The following is a 9,147-nucleotide window of genomic DNA, read 5'->3' on the forward strand; positions in this document are numbered from 1 at the left end:
TTTTACAGTACAAGCTCTCAGACATCCTCTGCATTTACAGTATTGTATTTCTCTGACATTTGACAGCTTCTCATACAAATTTCTATCTTTAATAGTTTAAACAGATAATTTATTAATTGTCATTTACCGAGGTATTACTGATCTCAGCCTAAACTAATTAGCAACCCTCAAATGACTCAAGTTAATAATTTGGCTAGCTCATAGAACATTAGCAAATAATTCTATTCGAATGTAATTATTTTGTACAGAGTTCTCTGCCTCTTTCCTGTTCTCAGCATTGGACATAAATCAGTGAGATGCACCTGCATGAAAGGTGAGCATGGACTTCATGTTCCCTTCAACATCTGCAAATTTGACCGCGAGTGTCATGGTTACGGAGCTAAAAGCAGAACGTCGGCATATGGCTCAGATGAAAGGAGCGAAATCTAAAACCTTTCCACTTGTCGTGAAGGCAGAGACCGGGAATAATCAGGCAATAAGCAGGATCTGTTTTTCGAGCTCACATGCTATAGAGTTCGACTCTTCCAGTTCCCTGCATCTGCGTGACAGGATGACCCGCGCTATGCCTGCAACGATTTCAGCTGAGGTCCTGAAACAAGCCTTGCTTTTCTGATCTCAAATCTGCATCACATGACTTACTGAGGAGAGAATAACAGGAAGGGCAAGGTTCCACCTAAGCTCAGCCGAGCCGCGCTGCATCAAACGTGCCGCGATACAGGAGGCCGAAAATAGAGCAGAACAAACAGAACTCCAGCCAGGAATAGAAAGATGCAAACAATGCCCATTTAGTGCTCGTGCAGGCAGCGTGAATGGCTTTTGTGCGGCGCTTATTATTGCAATCTCAGTGTAGCAATGATACGGAGCAAATCTCAGTAATTAACCTATGGTAATGACAAAAGCCAATTTATGGCTCTTAAAGATCAGATGTATCTGGGTTAATGTGAGGTCAATCTAATGCATGTGCAGGAATAGCAGTGCTGAAATTGAAGCGACCAGTTTGGCAGAGGTGTACTGGGACTACTGCCAGTGTAAGTGGTGCTGTCAAAGCAGGCCGTTCTAAATGGACAGCAATGCACAGGCTGCTGTCAAGCTGGATTTAAAGCAATAACTGTACATGCAAACTGGTCTGTAGGCTGCGTGTAGGAGGAGGAAGATCACACTGGTTGTCCTTTTTAGAGGTAGAATGTGATTAAACTTAGTTCAGGTAGTAAAATCTGAGTTTTCTGCTTACCTCTTTGGTGTGAATGTTTTTTCTGTCTTTCACAATTAAAGGAAAAGCTCAGGAAGCCCAGCAGTGTCCGCCACAATGGTTCTGCTAACCCACGGCAGCATCAGACTGTGCAGCCTCCCCTGCAGCTCGCCTGCTCTCAGGTAATTTCCTGAAAACCATTTTCCCTGAAAGTTCCAGAATGAATTAGCTCCTGGCATGTGATTCAGGTTAGAATCACAAAAACTGAAGCACAAATTTGTCTTCTGCCTCAACAATAGAAACGCTTAACCTGAAACGATCAGCAGACCATCTAATGAGAAAAAAGAGAAGAAAAAAGACAAAAATGTCACATAACAACAAACCTAATGGTTGTGTTTTTTTCTTACGGACTACTTTTTTCCATGGAGGTTATGATTTAAGTACTGAGAACATTTAAAGCAATAAATATTTCTGATATGCTGCAGTCAACATCTATTAGGATTCCCAGCTGATCAAAAAGAAAGACGCTAGAACGTGGCGGCAGATTCTTTTAAAAGATCTGCTATATTGATTGCCCAACCTTTCTCTGGTAGGCTAAATAACAAGTGAATTTTCTGGTTTAAAAGCCCTGATGACCAGTCTGCAGGGTCCTGCCTCTGTAGCCAGATGTTTGGCCACAGCGACAGACGAAACATTAGCGATTCAGCCAGACTCCAAACAGAACCTACTGACAGATCACGGCTGGCGGAGAGTTATGCCGCATTTAAATAGCACCTTTGATATTAGATCAATACAGCAGATTAACAGTCCAGTCACTCATGGGCAGATGCTGTGGGGAGACAGCATGCTTTGACTGTGATACATTATGTGCCAGAACTAAACAAAGAAGTTATTTCAATTCCAATGGTTTTGTTACTTTTTTCCACAAAAGGTCAAGCGCTGTCAAAAATATCAGCATATTGACCTTTTTAAACATTCCAGAAACATTGGGATCATAGATTAAGCTTTCTTCAGCTCCGCCCGGCCAACGGAGGGTTAAAACGCATTCGCGGCAGAGTGATGGGGGGGGCGGGAACTCCTCACGCTCGTCATTCGCAGGTCATCGTACAGTTCATTTGATTTGGAACGTGGAGGAGGCGGGGACGGTTATCGGACAGGGCGGCGGGCCGGTCTGTCAGAACCAGACAGGTTCTGCTCGGCACCTGCATCGGTTCCATCGGTCGCGTTTCCAGCACCTAAAATCAGCTGAGCTCTGTTTTGGTCAGGACAAAGATAAAAGACCTTCTGGGAGAAAGTTAAGTTGTGCAAACTTGAGCTCATCCACAGTTTAGTCCAGATGAGGCCTCGCCTACACGTCAGCTTAGAAGATTCGACATGAATTCACCGTTTACAGTAGTAATGAATGAATAGACAACATGCAGACAGTCAAACTGCTAAATCTGGCTTCTGTTTGTAGGCATCATGTAAATAAAGGCTGGAGTTTAGCTGACATCATCTGCGGTTTGAACTGATAAGTACAAGTAAACATTGAAATGGATTATGGGACAACTAGGGGTTTATTTCGGATTTCATTTTGTTAAGTAAAAGGGCATCTGACACTGTGTATCCTCCCTTTTCCACCATCAAAGTTAAAGTTTCAGATGGTATCCTGAAATTCCCCCAGAAAATACTCACCAGCTACAATAGTGATCACATAAATGATCCATCGCTGTGAGCAGGACTTGAACCTGCGCGGGAAGATCCCATTGGATTTCAAGTCCAACGCCTTAACCACTCGGCCATCACAGCTGATACTGGTGGTGAGGGTGGGGGGGGGGGCTGGGCCTCGCTGCTGAGGCAGCTCCTCCTGTGACCTGGAGTTGGAGAAGCGATGATGGAAAGGGATAGAGTGATGACATCATTGTCTTTTCCCTGAACCGGAGCAATGAAGAATTTACCCTTAACCCCCATATGTTCGTAGTCAAGGCGACAAGGGTCACTGGAGTCTATCCAATCTGTCTAGGGCCTCCCTGTCCATCACAAGAAGCACATTCACACTCCTCATATCCATGTTAGTGGGCTGTGGGAAACCCACACAAGCACACGGACAACAAACACGGGCCAGAGCTGGATTCCACCCCGGAGCCCTGGTGTGAGATCACCACCACCTGCATGAGCATGAAGCTGCAGCCATCACGCAGACATCTGTGGTTTCTCTTCTTCTGCCACACAGAAAAGTGAAACAGCCCAGATGCTGTCCCTCACTTTTCCATCTAATGTTCTGCCACAGGAAGAAATAAATATTAAATATTAACGTGCTGTTGTGTATCGATTAAAAAAAAAAAGGTACCTGCCCCCATAATGGGCCGCTTGATATTTCTGAATAAAACAATGACAAACTCGTTATGAAAGGGCATTTTTTAAACATTCATGACACTGGAGTAGCTGGAACCTCTGATGGGCAATAAAGAGGATGCAGACGAGCATAATAGCCATTTATAGTTGTTCAACATGAAAGTTAAGCATGATAAACAATGTCTCTGGAGCTTTGGAGGCCCCTGACGATGAATGTAACAGTCCCATTGATTATGTTGATGATGGCAAAAGCGTCAGCTGAATGCTAACTATAGCGCGGCGGGCAGCTCTGACGGGAAAACACGTCCCGTAGAAAGATCTAAATCACAATAGTTGACAAGAAGATATGGATGGAAAGCAGGAAGGTTGGACCGGTCATGATCAGTGATGAGAACGTTTGTCATTCTTTGATTTCAGACGCAGAGTCGGCGACACTGATCCCTCCTTTGTCCAGCTGACTCATGGTTGGGGAATGGGAACTGTTGTGTGCTGTGGAAAGATTTCCCCATGAAAACAGAGAAGGACGTCAGGCCGCGTGAAGCGAAACAAAGGGAGCTTTTAATGGAGCCGGTTCAGTCAGAATCCACTGCTGGACATGAAGGGGCTCTGGTGTGATGGCGAGAAGCCACGGGGACTCTCCTCCCTTCGGGGGAGCACTCGGGCCGTAGCTGGCTGCCCACTGCGGGGGCCGGCAGGTCTTCTGAGGTGTCACCTCCACACAATGTGACAAACCCCTCTGGTATGACCGGTCTTCACACCCCCACCCATCCCCTTCCTTCTACGATCTTGGACAATTGAGTGAAGACCCCAGCCTGGGCGCCACCACAGGCAAGGACGGAGACTCCGACTCCGCCAGTCACGGCTTCTCGCTCCATCACTTCACACTTATGTTGCTCTGCTCGCTCTCCTTCCTCTCTCTTTTTCTCAGGCTTCGGGCTTCCTCTGCTCATTTTGTGTCTACAGGACTTTTACCAGGGTCTCGCCCAGACATACGCCACATGTCACCCCGCCTTCCATGGCCACGCTGCCTGGAGCCAGACGCCGTCTGAGGCTCGATCTGGAGAAACACTGTGACACGTTACCAACAACTCACCGTATTCTCTTGTACTGATGGAAGGAGAGGTTTATTTTCATCATTATGCATAAGATGCTTACATTTATATGACATTTTATTACATTGGCTTTTTATTTCTCGCAGCTTTAGATTAGTGATCTAAAAAAATGTACAGAAAGGTCATTGGGGAATCAAAACTACAGTGAATGTTGCTATTTTTGCTCAACTAGCAGGGTTCTATTTTATTTTTTTTATGTACCATGAACAAATATCTTTATCCGCACAACAAAAATAAATGTATATTGACGTACTGATTTTGCACCACTGATCATGAATTTGTCCTTTATGTCAGAGTAAAATGATAAAAATCAACTTTTTTGCAGTTGTTTTCCTGGACCACGTTGAAGGCAGCGCTAATATTGAGGAATGCAAAGGAAAGCAAAGTCCTCACGGACTAATCTTGTACTGAGCACAGCCATGATAATGATGATGGATTAGAAATACAGCAGTGTATTGGGATTACAGAGCTATTAACAGGCCGGGGGAGGGAGAATGAGGAGGCAGACTGGTATCAAGCTAATCAATCAAATGATCGGGACAAGCCCTTGTCTACTAGAAACAATTAGACCACTTTCTCCAGAATCAATAGCCCTGCATTCTGTTTAGATACCCACCGGTCACTCATTCAATAAAGCTTCTGTGGATTTTGAAAAGACTGCCTGTCGACGGGGGCCACTGGAGCCCCAGACTGGGAGCAAAATGCATCAAACGGGCTCCAGGAAGGCCTCATAAAAATTGCAAATCGAAAACAATATAATTTAATGTGGCAAAGGTTATTTTCCCACTTGTTTATTATCAAATGTCTCATGTGAAAGCGCTGCTGCGGAGGGGAAGGAAAGAAAAAATCCATTCTGTCTGGAGTGCTTGGGGAGGACCAGAGTGAGGTGTATTATATCTAAAGCAAAAAAAAAACAAAATCAAGATGGAATCAGAAGGGTTCATAAAGTTGCTCTGAGAAATAGTGGCGCTGTAGAAGTGGCGTCTCCTGTTTCCAGCGCAGCTTCCATACATAATTAAAGCAGGAATTTGTATCTGTCTGCACTCTGTGGCCTCCTGATGAATTAATATCTGCTAGAAGTCCTACACAGCCATCAGATTAGCTCATTTATTTCTGTCAGCTGCTTGCTCCATCAGCTATTTGTAAATCAGAGAGGGTGTGTTGGTGGAATTGGGCGCATGTGTGTGTGTGTGTGTGTGCATGTGTGCATGTGTGTGTGTTGCGGGACTTCTGGACGTGTGTTCATTATCATAAATGTCTTTTATGAATTAGTTCTGATTCAAGCATCCAGGTTGGAGTGAGAGCCCGATGATGACTCTCTCTGGGAGGGATGTTGTGCTCCTGCAGGTTTATTAGCTGCTCATGCTTCCTTATGTGTCTGGAAATGTTAATAAATATTCAGCTAAAGCTAAATGTGTCCTGTGTCCATCCTGAGGTCACTATCTGATTGAACCACTAACAACAGCGCGGGTGTGCGATGCTTTCCTGATACCACCACGTGACGCAATCCGGGGAATCTGTGTTCGGAGGGACCTGAGGTGGAGCTTGCGTTACATGCACGGGAGGGAGCGGCGGGATAGGGAGGGGAACAAACAGGACGACTGCATTAACCTTTGGTCTGCTGGGGAGGGGAGGGCACAAGCAGGCCAGCCTGGTTGAAGGGACACCCCATAATCAGGCTCCTGTCAGCGCTGGTTCCTGGAGATTAATTCAGCTGGTTTCAATTCCAGTCGCCGCTCCAAGTAGCTGAAAAGCGAGGGTGCACATATTGTCCTGTTTAAAACACATGCATGGTTGGGGGGAGGCTGGGTCACGGGAGTAGCCGGCCCCTCTTGCAAACACAAATAACACGCATCAACAAGGAAGAAAATTCCAGCTCCGGCTGCTAGAAGAAGGAATCCAATCTGAGGCGCGCTGCATATATCCCACTCAAGAGACATAAATCTGCACTTTGATTTGAGACAGTAGGAGGGGCGGACTCTCCTCAGGCCTGCGCACCTGAGCGCCAGGCCTGGGTCGCCGCCGGCACCACTCGCAGCCGGAGCCTGGTTGTTTGGTCCGGAAGCTGAGGAGCCTTCGTCTGTGCCGGTTAATGAAGTGAGGAGGAAGCAGGGCTAAGGAGCGGGTGATACAGGAGGACAGTGACAGAGACGTAGGGGCCTGCCGTTAGTTACCTGTAATAGCCCGTGATGACGATGTGCACCTCTGCGCTGCGTTGACAGATGTCGGGGTTCTTCTGATCATCCATTTTCTGCGGCGTGTCTGTAAAAGGTCCCATGGCATTGATAACACATTTGGCTCTGACATCAAATTCCTGCCCTATGAAAGAAAACAGCATCAATCACTAGGGGCTATTCATCTGTGGCTGGTGACAAGCCGGATTATTAATTTATCAGCGAACGCCCCCCTCTCTCCGTAATAGAGTGGCTCGAGTGTGTCCATGGGAGACTTCCCAGGATTGTAATTAATAGGAAACAGACATACCTAATTTCCCTCTTGCCTCTTTGTGTCATGGGGTAGCTCAGTGGCAGTGACTGAGGGAGCCTTTTGAAATGGTGGAAAGGGAAATGTTTGTTAATGTGGTGCTTGATGCCGGCCAGCTACAGTGTATAATGGGAACGCATATCAGAAAGATACCACAAGGATAGCAAATGATCTGTTGTGACAACACGATGAATGACAGGGTGTCCTCTTCTAATTTGACACAATGAAGGGAGAGGAAGGGCAGCAACGGAACAAACGGCCTTTTGATCTTGAATTTCAAGGAGGAAACAGGAATAAATAAAGCAGCGATGAGAAACAGTTTCCATTATCCCTGTGGTTTCTAAGCTCTCTCCGTGAGGCCCTCCTTTCACATTATTAAAAGGAGACATCTCTTCCAAGAGCTTACTTCCGTCTTTTAAAGACATCAGTGGGTGGTCATGTGTTGAGATCCTCAAATCTGGGTTATTCATGAAATGTTTCAGAATACCATCTTTTACCCTTAACTGCTTTATTCTTCCAAAGCCATCCCTGTGCATGACATTTAAAAGGTAAGTAAGGCCATTTGGAGTACGCTAATTCCGTCTTATGTTCCTTTCTACAAGATCTGAAGCGGCCCTCTACACCATAAAATGCTTATAAAATATTAAAAGCCCCTGAATTAGATGTGCGATGACTATGTGCAAACTAGCACTGAGTGCTGGGGGGGCCCCCGTCGTATGAGCCGGAGAGAGGTATACAGCGCGGCAGGCAGGGAGGCAGCAGCTTTTGTTGGATTTACCTGCGCTCGCATCCTCGCTGCGTGCTCCACAGACCCTCTCCTTCCCCATCCGAGGGTCTGCCCCCTTTACTAGGTGCACCGCTTCAGTGTAATTGGCTATGGCAGCCCCATACCTGGCAGCAGTGCGGGTGATGGCGAGGTTCATTCGAGCATCGTCGTGTTGTCCTGCAGCGGGGGGACAGGACCAGAGCAGGGGGATGTGAGTCACCCCGAGCCTGTGACTGGTGGTATGGAAGTGTGTCGGAACCGATATGTCACATCTGTCCCTGTCACTTTGCATCAGTGCGATGGCTGCTCTGGCCGCACAAGGAGCACACTTAAAGCCGCAGCGGCCCTTTGGCCTGAGTGTGGGCCCCCTGAACGCCCCTCCTCTCCTCCCTCTCCTGCACCAGGCTGGAGAAAAAGGCAGGGCAGCAGGGACGGCAGAGACTTAAGACAAATCTAGGGTGCCAAGGTGGGAGATGCTAGCATCACATTCACTAGATGCTCCATTGAAAGCTACTCAGCTCATCAATACATTTAATTTTATACATTTGAAATAAATGAAAGGAATTCCTTCCGGATCATCAGTATTTTTTCTGTCTTCTGAAGATTCCCAGGCAGAATCCAAACAGAGAAATCTAATATCAAGATTTATGGATTAATCCCTCTTCAGTTGTAAAGTACCAGAGATCTATATCCAGAGTCACAAGGTCACAAGTTTTGTAATTTAAATGAAAGGGTCTAAAAGGTGACAAATGAACAAAGCCCCATTTCATTAGGAAGTGATTCTTATGTACATCATCGAAGATTTATTGCTGGACAATCCCTTGGTTCAAAAGTAAAGAGAGAGTAGCGATGATTAATCACTTTTAATGTTGGTGTCCCGAATGACTTTCTTTCTATTTGTTATTGTCGAGGAAATTCAAGCCCCCATTGTTGGCCGGGGAAAATGTTGCTCCTTCGCAGGAATGAGCGGGGCCCTTTGTGCCCTGATTTATTTTATGTTTGAGCGACTTGAGGCTAGCTAGCTGGTGGGCTCTGCTTAATGCTACGACATGCTGGAAGCCATTCCCTAACCACGGCAAATAAATAAATAAACTGAAGGAAAGTAAGTAAAAGAAAAAAACAACAGATTTAAAGGCCACATTTTAGAATGAATTACATACAAGAGTATGCACCCTGCCATGATGTATTAGGAAGACCATGGAATCCACTTCTTCATCTCTGTAGGGTGAATGTGACCATTATAGTATGTCGTTAGTAAATAC

At 46.0% G+C, this 9,147-nt stretch overlaps 2 long non-coding RNA genes and 1 other non-coding gene across 3 annotated transcripts in view; 1 reads left to right on the top strand and 2 right to left on the bottom strand.

The window, feature by feature from the left end:
- LOC115250126 (uncharacterized) overlaps nt 1-6,032 on the top strand; it is an 8,104-nt gene extending 2,072 nt beyond the window's left edge. The window contains exons 2-3 of the long non-coding RNA XR_003888684.1: nt 1-1,371; nt 3,941-6,032. The exon at nt 1-1,371 is cut by the window's left edge and continues 533 nt beyond it. This is a non-coding gene — a long non-coding RNA (uncharacterized lncRNA). The remainder of the gene's footprint in view (nt 1,372-3,940) is intronic.
- trnas-uga (transfer RNA serine (anticodon UGA)) lies at nt 2,896-2,977 on the bottom strand. The gene has a single exon. It is a non-coding gene; the product is annotated as a tRNA-Ser (tRNA).
- LOC115250127 (uncharacterized) lies at nt 4,481-7,200 on the bottom strand. The gene is made up of 4 exons (XR_003888685.1): nt 7,120-7,200; nt 6,810-6,954; nt 6,247-6,381; nt 4,481-4,580 (listed from the first exon to the last, which is right to left on the bottom strand). It is a non-coding gene; the product is annotated as an uncharacterized lncRNA (long non-coding RNA).
- Between the last annotated feature and the right edge of the window lie 1,947 nt (nt 7,201-9,147).

This window comes from Takifugu rubripes, chromosome 1, assembly GCF_901000725.2.
Source record: "Takifugu rubripes chromosome 1, fTakRub1.2, whole genome shotgun sequence".
Classification (NCBI taxonomy): domain Eukaryota; kingdom Metazoa; phylum Chordata; class Actinopteri; order Tetraodontiformes; family Tetraodontidae; genus Takifugu; species Takifugu rubripes.